We start from the raw sequence: 13,599 nt of genomic DNA on the forward strand, positions 1-13,599 counted from the left end.
GAAACATCTTGCTCCAAAGAAACATTTAACCTGTAACCTTTTATTGTGACAAATATTCCTGCTACTCTTTCTTCTACACCTGAAGAAAGATGTAGAATTTGCCATGTGAAATGCAGCTATAACGTAAGGCACAAACCACAATACATTGAAAAGAGCCAAAAACATACATAAAGCCACCACTGTAAAGAATTTATGTGCTGTATACCACAACCTGAATACCCTTCCGACTGAAAGCTCAATAGGTATTTCTCAAGAAAGATGTTGCACAGAATTTCTCTCGCTCAATACATACATTGTAATTGACACTGAATACAGAGCCACACATTATCAGGAACACAGGGCTGCTAGAGATAATGGCAGTCTGGTTTCAAATCCCCCCTGCCCGCCCCCAGTCCCCTGACATGTAATTTAATTTACATTGAGTCTTGACATTATTATAGTAAGAATTACCCCCCCCCCCCCAGCCGCCTTGCTCCACATCATTGTCACTATTGGTAGGGAAACATCAGCCTACTAGGCAAGTTGAACTATACATTACAAGGAAAAGGGGGAAACTTGATACAGGGATGTCATTTTTGGCAGCAGCCATGAGTAGTTCCACTCTTTTGTGCAAAATCTCAAAGGCCCTTTCATGTTGACAGAATAGTAGCTTTCTTTAGCACAACACAAAATATATGAAAGATTAACTATATGAAACAGTTACGGAGCTTCCGAGATCCATCTATGCAGCCCTGCTATCTCAACCCTCAGGCTCCCCACCTCCACCCCACTCCCACTGTCGCTTCAGGTTTGGGTATCAGGGGAAGAAATGAACATTGGCCTATGGAATACTTTGCACAGTTTGGAAGAAGCTCTTGTTATTTACCCATTTTCTAATGGTTTGAGCAGGGTGTTTCATTGTTCTAATTATTTTTGTTCAGTTAAGTGGCAACACATTTTTCCAACTGGATAGTTTACTTGCTTTAGTCTTAATGGCTGTTATTTTATCTGCACAAATTCTTTACTTTTATTTCTTTGCCTTTCCAGTCTGTTTAACACTGCACTATAGTAAGTTCTAAAAAATGAGAAAGCAATATCTAGTTTATAATATCCTTGCATTCTTGCAGAACAGTCAATTATTTATTAAATGTGGTTTATCCCCTGCTTCAATATAGATGTATATAGATGTAGCTATAAAGACACAAATACCCATTACTATGCTATATGTATATGTCGGGATAACCATCATTTCAGGATCATTTACTGTACAAAGTCATTAAATATCATCCCAGCTTTCGTATTACTGAAAGGCCTTTTACCTGCCAAGGCACACATTCAGGATTCTGCATCAGTTTGAGCAACTGATATTACTACCACTGAAAGCAATAAAAATACGGCACCTTCCATCTACAATTTATGTGTCATTTGTGTCATCTCTTCTTCAAGGAGTAAAGTGCTAAGTGAAGGAGGAAGTGTCTTGAAGATTGCTGTTTAAAAATGTACTTGTCCCAACCTTGAATGTCTTTAGAACGAACAACTTACAAACAGGCAAAAAAGAACGGGAGGACAAATTATTTGCAAATGCTATCAACGTATATATTAGACATCTAATTACAACTGAAAATCAAACAGTTCAAAAGGGTTCCCTTTTAAAAAAATCCTCAAGTTCTATTAAAAACTCTTTCCTTAACAGTAATTTGGAATAATGTCATTTTAAATCATGCAGTCCATGTGCTGGGAGATAACCTAGCATTTTAGTCTGGTTTTCATAACACAGAGAAGCAACTTCTAAAACCTTTAGTGGCTTTGGTTTGTTGCAGTCCCCTAAAATAGTTCCCTAAAATAGTACTATTTTAAAAATCAATATACAGTACGTCCCAAGCATTTACCATACCTTACCTACATTTCTGCACATAGATATAGACAGATAAGGGATTATTTTTATGAGAAACAAAACTTCCCGAAAAGCATTGCATGTATTTTTACATCTTCCCATTAGGAAATGAAATTCTACTTTAAAGTAGATCAGCTAAGAGGTTTCTGAAAATGTTTTGATACCTAATCCTAAGTAAATTTATTTTGAAATAAGGCCCACTGACAACAGAAATTGCTTCCAAGCGAATTGTAGGGGAGGTTGTTCTTTATGTTAAGAATTGTCACTTTAATTTTGGAAATTAAATGCCATAACCCTGAACAATTCCTAAGCAAGTCTACTCAGAATCCTATTCAATCTAGTCAATGGGCCTTACTCCCCAGAAAGTGTTCTTAGGATTACACAGTAAAGGATCTTGCATGGAAGCAAATCCTAATGATTTACAAGTAAATACAATTAGCAACAATTATCAGCATCAAGTATGATTAATAATAGTAATATATGAATAATCACAATGAAGATAATGTTAATGCAAATTAATAATAGTAATGATAACAACAAAATTTAATTTATATATCACCCTTCAGAGCAGTTTAAAAAGTGTGTTATTATTATCCTCACAACAATCACCCTGTGAGGTGGGTGGGGCTGAGAGAGCTCTGAGAAGATGTGACTGACCCAAGGTCACCTAGCTGGCTTCAAGCGGAAGACTGGGGAATCAAACTTGGTTCTCCAGATCAGAATTAAATTAAGATAGGATACATAAAAACTGAAACTTTAAATATGCTAATTATTAGCTATTGTTGAAAGCTGCATTCAATATCACTAAGTTTATTTTATAGATCAGGAACCATTTGCTGAACAATAATTATAAAATGATCAGCAAATCAGTATTTAAAATAACAATAAACATATTTCTTTTTATTATTTCCTTTTAAACTAGGGACATTTTTCCATAGATTCCATATTCTGCTGTCCCATTTCTCTTCTAAACTCACTCCCAGGCCCATTCCATTTTGGTTTGCTGTCTTCCATTTTACTGGAAGACTGATGTTCTATGTTTGGAGTGCTCTGCTCAATAACTGTTTTCCTTCCATCCTAATTTCCAAACCACACATTCCTCAACACATTACTGCCATAAGTTATACTAGCATGGCAAGGTTCTAACAGTTTTCCTAGCATAGATTCTTTCATAAGGCAATGGTCTATGGTTCATCACAAATTCACAGAGGCTCTTATCAATCATTCTTTCAGATCCAATTTTCTTAATGGATTTAACATCTCAGTATCATGACACAGCCCATTTGTTAATTCTGATTATTATTATCCTCAAAAACACCACTGATACGAAGCACAAGACAACTGCCTACATCAATGATTCAAGAGTTATTCCTTAATGTTTTGTTGATCATGTTATAAATATTGTTCACAGTACTCTGCAGCCTTTCAATCAAATAATGCCTCGTATATTAATGATAATTCTACCACTATCTGCTATACCTGGAGCCTGAACTGTGACCACTTGAAGCCGCAAAAGCAACAGATCTAATTTGTGATAAGCTGATCAGTTGTAGTTGTGAAACTTATTACTCGTTGTTTTGTTTCTCAATCTTACTTGGTACACTGTATTTGCTTTCCATATAACACAGAAGCCCTTCTTCTGTGGGCTTTTAAGTATGTATTTCCCCAGTCATAGAAGTCATTTTTTCAGTGTTACAGTTGTGTTAAATGCTACACTTGTTTCATGAACCCAGGCAGCAAAGAAAATCTACATAATTACAACATGTATTGCAGTTATAGTTAAATTGCAGTATAGTTTGCAATTGCTGGCTCAGATGGTCACAAAATACAGACATCTTTTCACCGTAACAAGTGTTGTAAGGACCCCTGCAATAAGTAAAGTCTCGACAAGTCAAGCTGGCATGATTATACCTATTTAGCTCCCTGCTCCAGATAACATTACTAACAGCAGACCATGTCTTCCTGTCATTAACTTGGCAAAATATCCACGCAGGAGCAAGCACGTGCACAGCAAGTTTCCTAGGAACTGAATCTAGTTATTGTACAAGGAGTGTGCCCCACTCCAAACATTTGGCCTGTTGAACAGAACCAGCTCCTGATTCTTCAGACTCAGGTGAAAGAACAATAATATGCAAATGTGAACAAGCAGAATAGATTTCCACAAAGAACAGCAGAAGGAAAGGCAATTCCTTTCTTCCACAAAAGACTCAGCAGCAAAGTGTATTTTAATTTTTCGACTATGACTTGATCAAAGAAAAGCCATTTGCCATGAGCTCTGATTCACTACATACAAGTGAATGGGACTTACTTCTGAGTAAGCATGCCTAGATTTGGTCTCAAATTAGCCTCTGCTATGTATTCATCCAGCTCTCATCTAATTTCACTATGTGTGACTTAGGGGAGGTAGAGAGGCCAGGAAGTGAAAACCATCTCCCCCACTTGGGAGCTCTCCATTCACTGACTGCACATCAAAGGTCTGCTTGGCCACCAACATGCATAACATTTTTAGCTCTTTAGCATACTTCCTTTTGTCTGTCACCAATGTAGACATATATGGTTCCCGTTTCTTTTCAAGATAAATTTCATACTTTCCCACCCCCTCAAAATCCATATATGGGGTAGGGTTGCCAATTGGCCTGGAGAAAAATACCCTTTTCTTTTAATAGAAGTTTAATGTGTTTAATAGAGGTTTAATGTGTGGAAATGAGCAGTTGAAACTGTTCATGGAGGTAAACAGACCCCATGAAGCCTCAACTAAAAAGATGGGGCATTTTTCTCAAAGTGGGTTAACAAGAATTGTATGGGGCAAAAATATTCTAGAACCATAAAGATCAACTAGATTTCAAGAGTCAAAGCGCCCTTCCTCATTCCTTGGAAATTTATTTGTTCTTTAATGTGCTACTGGGCCCATATCTTGCAGACCAACACAGACTCCAACCTGAAACAATATTCCAGAACCTTGTTTCATCAACGTTTCCCTGGCTGTTAGTACACAGGCCAACAGAAACCTAACACCACTCTGTGTGTGCGCATGTTTTTTTCTGTTTTGATTTCCCTTTCAGTATAAAGCCATCCCCACAACACCCAGAAAAACAGCGATTACTTTGTAGCCTCCTCCTGCAGAGCCATGACATTCCCAGAGGAGGCAGTCACGTATTGCTGCTTATAGCTGTATATAAAACTGTGCCAGGCAGAGGCTGAGGTAAGCATCATCTGTCTTTATGCACCCTCGCTCAGCAAGGCTCATCTGATTCCTTATTGCCATGAGAAAGCAATGCACAGGGCTGGCATCAAAGTAGGCATGAACAAATGGTGCCTGATCAGCTAAAGCAAATGAGTATTTAAAAAAAAAATGTGTTACTGCAATATTTGGCTGCGAAATAGCCAGAAGAATGCAAAACAGAGTCTCACTTCCTCCAAGGCTGTACTAACAGAGAGACACTTGGATGTTTGCCTGCCACACTTGAAAGTTTAAAGTGACCAACTTGCCTTAGCCACCTGTATTTGGAAATGCTTTGGGAACTAAAAAGCTCCTCTTCTTTAAAAGACACTGACTCGGGAAGACACCAAATATATGGCAAATATGCCAGGCCTTGAGCAGTTGACTTTTCCAAAGGTTAAGCACATGCACGCACCAAAGTCCTAGAGTATGAGATACAGTCATGCATGAATAGTAAATACATGACAACCTTTGGAATTGTGTGGGGTTTTTTTTGCTCAATTCTAGGATGAACTGGAATTCTACATATATTGTGGAATTATGCTCTGTCTATGGAAATGGAGCAACATACCTCTTATTAAATCAGCACAAGGAGACTTAACAGTCATGTGCATGCATATCTGTTAACTCTGCTCTCTGACCTAAGGGAGTACTGAATTAGGGTCAAACCACACAAGACGAATTACACTCGAATTACAAAATACACTTGAATTACCCATGTAATTCAATTGTATTTTGTCTTGTGTGGTGAGACCCACAGTTGCAATCTCACTTTGCTAAAGCACAATGTCCCCTTGTTAACCCTCCATACCGTAACATCTTCCTTCAGACCAGAGTATGGTTGTTCCTTTCCCTCTTCAAGTTAACTAGTTTGTAACTTCCATGTGCTGTGAACTTTTGAAATCTGTATATGGCCTTGCTAGCTTGGATCAGTGGTCCACATATCCGTTCTAATATCAAAGTCCTTGTGCCTTGAAAACAGGGACTTTAAATTAGCTGTTAGATGATTGTAGAAAAAGCCACAGAGGTTGTCTTACGATTGTTTGGGGATTGATTCTTCATCATTATTCTTTATATACAAAGCAGGCCATCCACAGAGCTGTTACACATGGGTTAGGCAGGTTTAGAAGTTAGAGTTTTATGAACAAAAAGTCACTTCCCATCTTCAGACACAGATTCCAACAGCAATTATAACAGCACATACTTTTAACAAGACACAAAGTCAAGTTGCTGAACAGTCTAGCTCTAATGCCATCAGCTCTGAAACGCTTAAGAACACTACCAGCATACCAGTATGTACCTTCCTTGCTAATCTTTATGTGCTGAGCCTTTACAGGTCAGATGCCAGAAAATAATCAGAGCAAGTTACCTCCGCCACATTTTCCTGGTACTGATCTGTCCTACCTTTCCAGATCATCTGGGAAAGTCCAGAGAAAACTTATTGTTGCAAAAAGAAATGCACACACATACACCAGGTCACATTAAACAAGCTATCAAGGTTACCTTCAGTACCCTCTTTAAAGCATCAAGAAAAAAAAAAACCCAGCACAATAAAATCTGAAGGGGGGGGGGTTCCAGAGTAGCTTGCATATACCAGTATTACAAAAGGTTTTTGCCATTATTCATTTTATCTGGTATTAAGTCTGATTCTCAACAAAGCTTTATGGTCATTCTTTTTAGTTTTAGAAAAATGACAAAGCAGCATGTCATGTCAGAGCAAAGTATAAGTCATGAATGCCATTTCAAGTCTGCTTTGACTCCAGATGTTATCTATCACACAGAGCTATTCTTCCCGACAATGAAAACAGATTAAAGTATCAAGGATTCAATTTTCAGAATCAGAAAGCTTCAGTGACCACAATCTCCCCCCTTCCAGAAAGTCATCCTCTTTTGCCAACATAAATCCTTTTTAAGGCAACGGGAACTCACCTGAATCAGAGAGGTAAGACCCAAGCTTAGACAAAAATGTCTGTTCCCCTCCCCTCCCTTGATTGACTTGAAGTCAGAGGAAAACCCGGGGGGGGGGAGCATGCACATGTATACAAGAAGGAGGTCAGCAGCAAATCTTCAAACGCTGCAGAGCTGTCCTTCCTAAGTGCATGCTAAGCAAAGACATGTCTTTTCCCCTCTTCCACATTCGCAAAACTGAGAGAGACCCCGGGGTTCTGGAAGCGGAGGTTAGAGAAGGAGAATTTTTTATTTTTGCATCACTAAGCTTTCAGTCCACATCATCAATACCAGTCATCAGGTCAAGCACAAGGTGGTAGCACTTTAGCTCTCCAGCAAACGGAACAAGGGAAGATGAGTTGTTATTTATTCGTTTGCTTGTTTTTCCTTTTGCCTGACTGGCTCCCCCCTCCCTGCCCAACTGCTGACACGATTCAGATCAAGAGAAAATCTGGGGGGGGGGGTGGTCTTTGATCGTTCTTAGTACTCTGACTCCCGGCCATGTCTTGCCCTGGCTGGGGACAGAAGTCTCGGGCTTTTGCAAGCTAGGCTAAACGCCTCTGTCTCTCTGGGGGCAGGAAGCTATTGGCCGAGGCCGCATCTTTGCCACTGTGCACTTCAAGAAGAGCTAAAGTTCGGGATGCGGGACACACGCCTGCCAACCGATCTGCAGCGCGTCATCCGACTCTGCGCCGGGACGAGGAGAGCGGATTGCAGAGGAGGTGGTAGAGGAGGGCCGCTTGCCCATCGCAATTGCTCCGAGACATCTTACCTGGTTTTCCCTTTAGTTTCCCCGCCCGCTTGCTTTCCCTCCGGCTGTTCAGCCCCTGCGAGGAGCCTTAATCCAAACGGCTGGGGCTGCAGCGGCGAAGTCCTTGCCGCTTGCTTTCGACCATGTGCCCGGCTCGGCGAGAGAACTTGCTTGCCTAGGCAAGCGGCTCTGCTGTGAGCTACCTCCGACACAGGGGGTTCCCCTCCCACCAATCAGCAAGCGCCCAGCAGCAGAGCCAGCCAGTGAGCGGCGAGGGGGCTGCTCCAGCCGCGCGATCCCTGCCCCTCCTCGTCCAATTGGCGACTGGTGTTGAAGCGCAGAGGCTCGCTGCCAGCCCTGCTCTGGTCAATTGCGAGTGGCGCGGCTCGGAGAGTCGGGGCGCGTGGCTCGGAGGGGAGAGCTGGGCGCGGAGGGGGCCTCTTCGGCGCTCCGTTCGCCTGACTTCGCGGCGGGGCAAGAGGTAGCTGCGGCTGGTGCTGCTGTTCCGTGGCTCCTACAGAGCTGCAGCCTGCCGGCGGTTTCAAACCAGGCTGCAGAGTTGCGCTGCCGGATCCCATGGGGAGGGCGCCCGATTCCCCCAGTCGGCGCTTGCCCGAAACCTGCGCCGGCGGCATGGAAGAAAGCATCCCACCTGGCTCCTGCTTCCACTGCCGGGCTCCAAAAGGGGGGCACCCTGCAGCCCCCCGCCCGCCCGTTACCAAGAGTGGGCACCCAGTGGGAACAGCACGGTGGGAGAGCGCTTGGCAAGATGTATTGTGCCAGCTCTGGGAAGTCTGGCTCTGGCAGGCAGGGGAGTTCACATTGGGCGCCTCTTGGCATTGTCATCCAGAGAGCGATCCAGCTAGAATATCTGGGTCTCCTATTTGCAAAGGAATTTTAAAAGCCAAAACCAGCCAAACGCTACCCTGTCTTATCCTGTGCCACCACCATGGCAGAGGGAAAGAAAAAAGGAATTAAAAACGAAACACAAGGATTTCTGCGGGACAGGAACTGTAGCTAGCTAATCTAGCTATTGGGGAGGGATTTGCATTGGAGAAAGCACGCTGGAACTGAAACAGGGACTGCAAAGAGGATCAGACCTTTTATTTTCAGTGTATCATAGTAGCAATGATCAATTTTGCTCTCTAAGCACGAAGGCAAAATCACACAACTAGGAACTTATTTTCCTGTTTTATAGGTTTGCCCTTTCAGTCTCCACAGTTTGCTCTAGTTCAGCATGTTGGGGATTTTTTTGGCAGAGTTCTCTGTATCCTTAACCGACCCGACCGTCTCCACATCCCATTGTCAATTTTCTTCCCCTCAGTTATTTTAAAAGATATCAAGACTAAAAGAGGTCTCTCTACCAGAGGGGTAGCGTGCAGGGGTCTAGGGGGACGGCCACCCCAGCACAAAATTCTGAGGGGGCACCTGGTCCATGGCTCCCCCCCCCCCAGGCGTGCCCCTTTGCCGCTGCCACCTGCCTCTGTGCCTAGCAAGCCAGGCACTCCAGCGGCAACACAGGCTGGGGAGGCGAGCGGGGAAGCGGGCTGCCTCCTCACTTCCCTTCTTGCCCCGGGTGCCCAGGCGGCCTGGCAAACGGAGAAGCAGGGAGGCAAGTGGAGAGACAGAATGCCTCACTGCTTGCCTTCCTGTCCCTTCATTGGAGCAGCCAGGCACCCCGCCAGTGCAGAAGGCAGCGGGGAGACAAGTGGGGAAGCGGGCTGCATCTTCACTTGCCTTCTCGCTCCTTTGACGGCACTGCTGGGCGCCCCGGCGGCATGGCAGGCGGGGAAGCGGAGAGACAAGAGGGGAAGCGGGCTGCTTTCTCGCTTGTCTTCTAGCCTCTTTACCAGCACTGCCGGGCCCCCTGGTGGCGTGGCAGGCGGGGAAGCGGGGAGAGAAGTGGAGAAGCAGGCAGCCTCCTCACCTTCTCGCCCCTTTGCCAGCACTGCCAGGTGCCCCGGTGCCGTGGCAAGAGGGGAAGCGGGGAGACAAGCAGGGAAGCAGGCTGCCTCCTCGCTTGCATTCTCGCCCATTTGCCGGCACTGCCAGGTGTCCCCGCACCCTGGAAGGCAGGGAAGCGAGGAGATAAGGAGGGAAGCGGGCTGCCTCCTCACTTGCCTTCTTGCCCCTCCGTCGGCACTGCCAAGCGCCCCAGCGGCGTAGCAAGCGGGGAAGCGAGCTACCTCCTCACTTGCCTTCTCGCCCCTTCACCGGCACTTCCGGGCACCCTGGAGGCGTGGCAGGCGGGGAAGCGGGGAGGTGGGCTGCCTCCTTGTGTGCCTTCTCACCCCTTCACCGGCACTTCCGGGTGCCCCAGTGGCATGGCAGGCGGGGAAGCAGGGAGAGAAGTGGAGAAGCAGACAGCCTCTTTGCCTTCTCGCCCCTTCGCTGGCACTGCCTGGTGCCCTGGTGGCGTGGTAGGTGCGGAAGCAGGTAGGCAATTGGGGAAGTGGGCTGCCTCCTCGCTTGCCTTCTCGCCCCTTTGCTGGCACTGCTAGTGGTGTGGCAGGTGGGGAGGCGGGCCACCCATTCCTGCCCCTTCACCAGCACTGCAAGATGCCCTGGTGGCACAGCAGACGGGGAACCGGGGAGACCAGTAGAGAGGCGGGCTGCCTCCCCACTTGCCTCCCCGTCCCTTCGCCACCGGGCACCCTGCTAGTGTGGCAGGCAGTGGATAGACAAGCGGGGAAATGGGATGCCTCCTTGCTTGCCTTCTTGCTCCTTCACCGGCACTGCCAGGCACCCCAGTGGCCTGACAGGTGGGAAGCCTGGAGGCAAGCAGAGAACCAGGCTGCCTTGCTGCTTGCCCTCTCATCCCTTCCGCTGGGGACCCCACCAGTGGAGCAAGCGGGGAAATGGGCTGCCTCCTTGCTTGCCTTCTCGCCCCTTCCCTGGCACTTCCGGGCACCCCGGCTGCGTGGCTAGCGAGGAAGTGGGGATGCAAGCGGGGAAGTGGGCTGCCTCCTCGTGTGCCTTCTCACCCCTTCACCAGCACTTCCGGGCGCCCCGGCAGTGTGGCAGGTGGGGAAGCAGGGAGAGAAGTGGAGAACTGGGCTGCCTCCTCGCCCCTTCGCCGGCACTGCTGGGCACCCCGGTGGCATGTCATGTAGGGAGAGAAGCGGAGAAGCAGGCAGCTTCCTCGTGTCCTCACACCTTTGCCGGCACTGCCAGGCACCCCGGTGGCATGGCAGGCAGGGAAGTGGGGAGAGAAGCAGGGAGATGGGCTGCCTCCTCACGTGCCTTCTCACTCCTTGCTGGCACTTCCGGGTGCCCCAATGGCATGGCTGGCAGGGAAGTAGGGATGCAAGCAGGGAAGCATGCTACCTCCTCACTTGTCTTCTTGCCCCTCCACCGGCACTGCCGGGCACCCCGGTGGCGTGGTAGGTGGGGAAGCGGGGAGGCAAGTGGGGAGGCAGGCTGCCTTCTTGCTTGCCTTCTCACCCCTCTGCTGGCACTTCTGGTGGCATGGCAGGCGGGGAAGTGGGGAGGCAAGCGGGGAGTCAGGCCACCCATTTCTGCCCTTCACCGGTGCTACCAGGTGTCCCGGTGGCAGATGGGGAAGCAGGGAGACAAGCAGAGAGGCGGGCTGCCTCCCCACTTGCCTCCCTGTCCCTTCACCGGGCCGTTGGGTGCCCTGCCAGTGCAGCAGGCAGCAGATAGACAAGCAGGGAAGCAGGCTGCCTCCTCGCTTGTCTTCTCGCCCCTTTGCCGGCACTGCTGGGTGCCCCGGCAGTGCGGCAGGTGGGGAAGCAGGGAGGCAAGCGGGGGAAGCTGGCTGCCTCGCTGCTTACCTTCCTGTCCCTTCATCGGCGGTGGGAAGGCAAGCGGGAAGGCAGCCCCAACTTAGGGGGGAGTGATCCCTGTGCAATAAGGTCACTGAAGTGACATCAAGCAGGGCTGGAGCGCAGGCATGTACTCTAACAAGAGCTGGACTTGAAATTGAGATCAGGGTCATAAAGTGGGCAGCGGGAGAGCCAATGTACTAAACTCTTCCACGTAGGAATATTTGAGGGGGAGGAAGCAGAGTTTAAGTTATGACATGACTGTTTCCAGTTAAATAATTAGATATTCTTTTTACAGTACAAATATGAATTAGTGATCCTGAATACACAAAAAAATCCCTGTTACCTGTTATGACTTGTAAGCATAGCAGGGTGCTTAAAGGGAAATGTATTGGAACGTGTTTATTTCATGTAGGTGAAATCTTCTGAACTTCAAAAATACAGTTCTTATGCAGCTTATAATTTTTTGATGTTGACAGTTCATAATGAACAGTGTCTGTGAGGACAATCACCAATTTCTTTGAAGTCCCACCTGGCAATACAGTAGCCCTATCTTATTGACAGGTCCATGTATTAATAACAACAACAACAATAATATTTGATTTACATACCACCCTTCCGGACAACTTAATGCCCACTCAGAGCAGTTTACAAAGTGTGTTATAATTATCTTCATGACAATCACCCTGCGAGGTGGGTGGGGCTGATAGAGCTTTGAGAAGCTGTGACTGATCCAAGGTCACCCAAGTGGAGGAGTGCGGAATCAAGCTCAGTTCTCCAAATTAGAGTCCTGCCGCTCTTAACCACTACACTAAATATAAATTTAAAAATAACCAAGTTGGGATATGGTTTGCAACATCAAGTTTTGTTTCCTGTTCCTGACTGTTTCCGTGTAGCTGTTTGTCCAGACATTAAAATCTATGGACTTCAGACTGCTGAGAAATTAACACTTCAATCATAACTCTGTTTGCTCAGAAGTAAGTTCCATGTATTCCCAAGGACCTTATTTCATAGGATTACAGCTTTGGGGGATGGCTGATAACCAGGACTTTCAAACAGTTTGGGAAAATCTACTCATTTTCTTTTTAGTGCCTTAGTCACTAGGGACAAGAATAAATGTTTCAAGCCTACTGCTTTGATTCAAATATCCCATTTTGATTTGGGGAGAAATGAGCCCATGAGTCTTTATTTTCACACCATTAAAAATGACATTTTTTTTAAATGTTATTTTTCCCCCATCGGTTACTTACAAGAATTTGAAGAATGATCAAGAACAATTCCAAAAATTAAGCAAGCTAAAACCAATGAGACCGACAACTCATGGAATTAAAGAGCAATGCAAATGGCTTTGACTCTCTCGTACCTGTGCCAAACAGCAGCACAACCAGTTCTCTGGCTAAACAACAGAGGCTGGAGCAGGGGGTATGAGAGAAAGTAATGGACATGGCTTATGCCCGTCATCACCTCCCAGAGCTAGAGCTGCCAGACAGGTATGAGTGAACCTCTGAGGTACTGGCTAAGCTGCTGGGCCACAACTTCTTCCCACTGTGTCAGGCCAAGTACAGGTTCCATCTCCCACCATTTGAGTTTACTGCTACACCGCTATCTTCAAACGCCTATTTTTGAACCTTAGCCTTGCTTTGGTTGTTTATTCTTAGACAGTCTATGTCCCATTCATCTGAAATGGAAGGAAGTAGTCTTGTTGCTGTTTGCTGCTCAGGAGGAAGGGAGGAGGGGAGAGAGGGAACCATTTATTGTTCAGGGAGCATTCTTCCTCCAGATCATAAATCCTTTAAAAAGTGAAGAACATAGCACATGATTAGGGGATGCATGTCACAGGTATTGTTACCTTAATGGGGGGAATCCTCTGGTTAAGTTGGGGTAATTAGCATTCAAGGAGATGCAGTGAGAGGTGATAACTGGGATCTCCACCAATGTAAACCAGGAATGTTCCCTTAGAGAACTCTCATAAACTGGCAGATGTTCTACAGGAAAGGTTTATTTTATTAACAGAAATAAAAGA

General features: G+C 46.2%; 1 protein-coding gene across 2 annotated transcripts in view; it reads right to left on the reverse strand.

Moving 5' to 3' along the window:
- CDH7 (cadherin 7) overlaps positions 1-7,927 on the reverse strand; it is a 154,099-nt gene extending 146,172 nt beyond the window's left edge. For both annotated transcript variants that reach the window (XM_054985146.1, XM_054985144.1), the window contains exon 1: positions 7,813-7,927. The gene's annotated coding sequence lies outside the window, so the exon portion shown is untranslated. The remainder of the gene's footprint in view (positions 1-7,812) is intronic.
- Positions 7,928-13,599: the final 5,672 nt, after the last annotated feature.

This window comes from Eublepharis macularius, chromosome 7, assembly GCF_028583425.1.
Source record: "Eublepharis macularius isolate TG4126 chromosome 7, MPM_Emac_v1.0, whole genome shotgun sequence".
Classification (NCBI taxonomy): domain Eukaryota; kingdom Metazoa; phylum Chordata; class Lepidosauria; order Squamata; family Eublepharidae; genus Eublepharis; species Eublepharis macularius.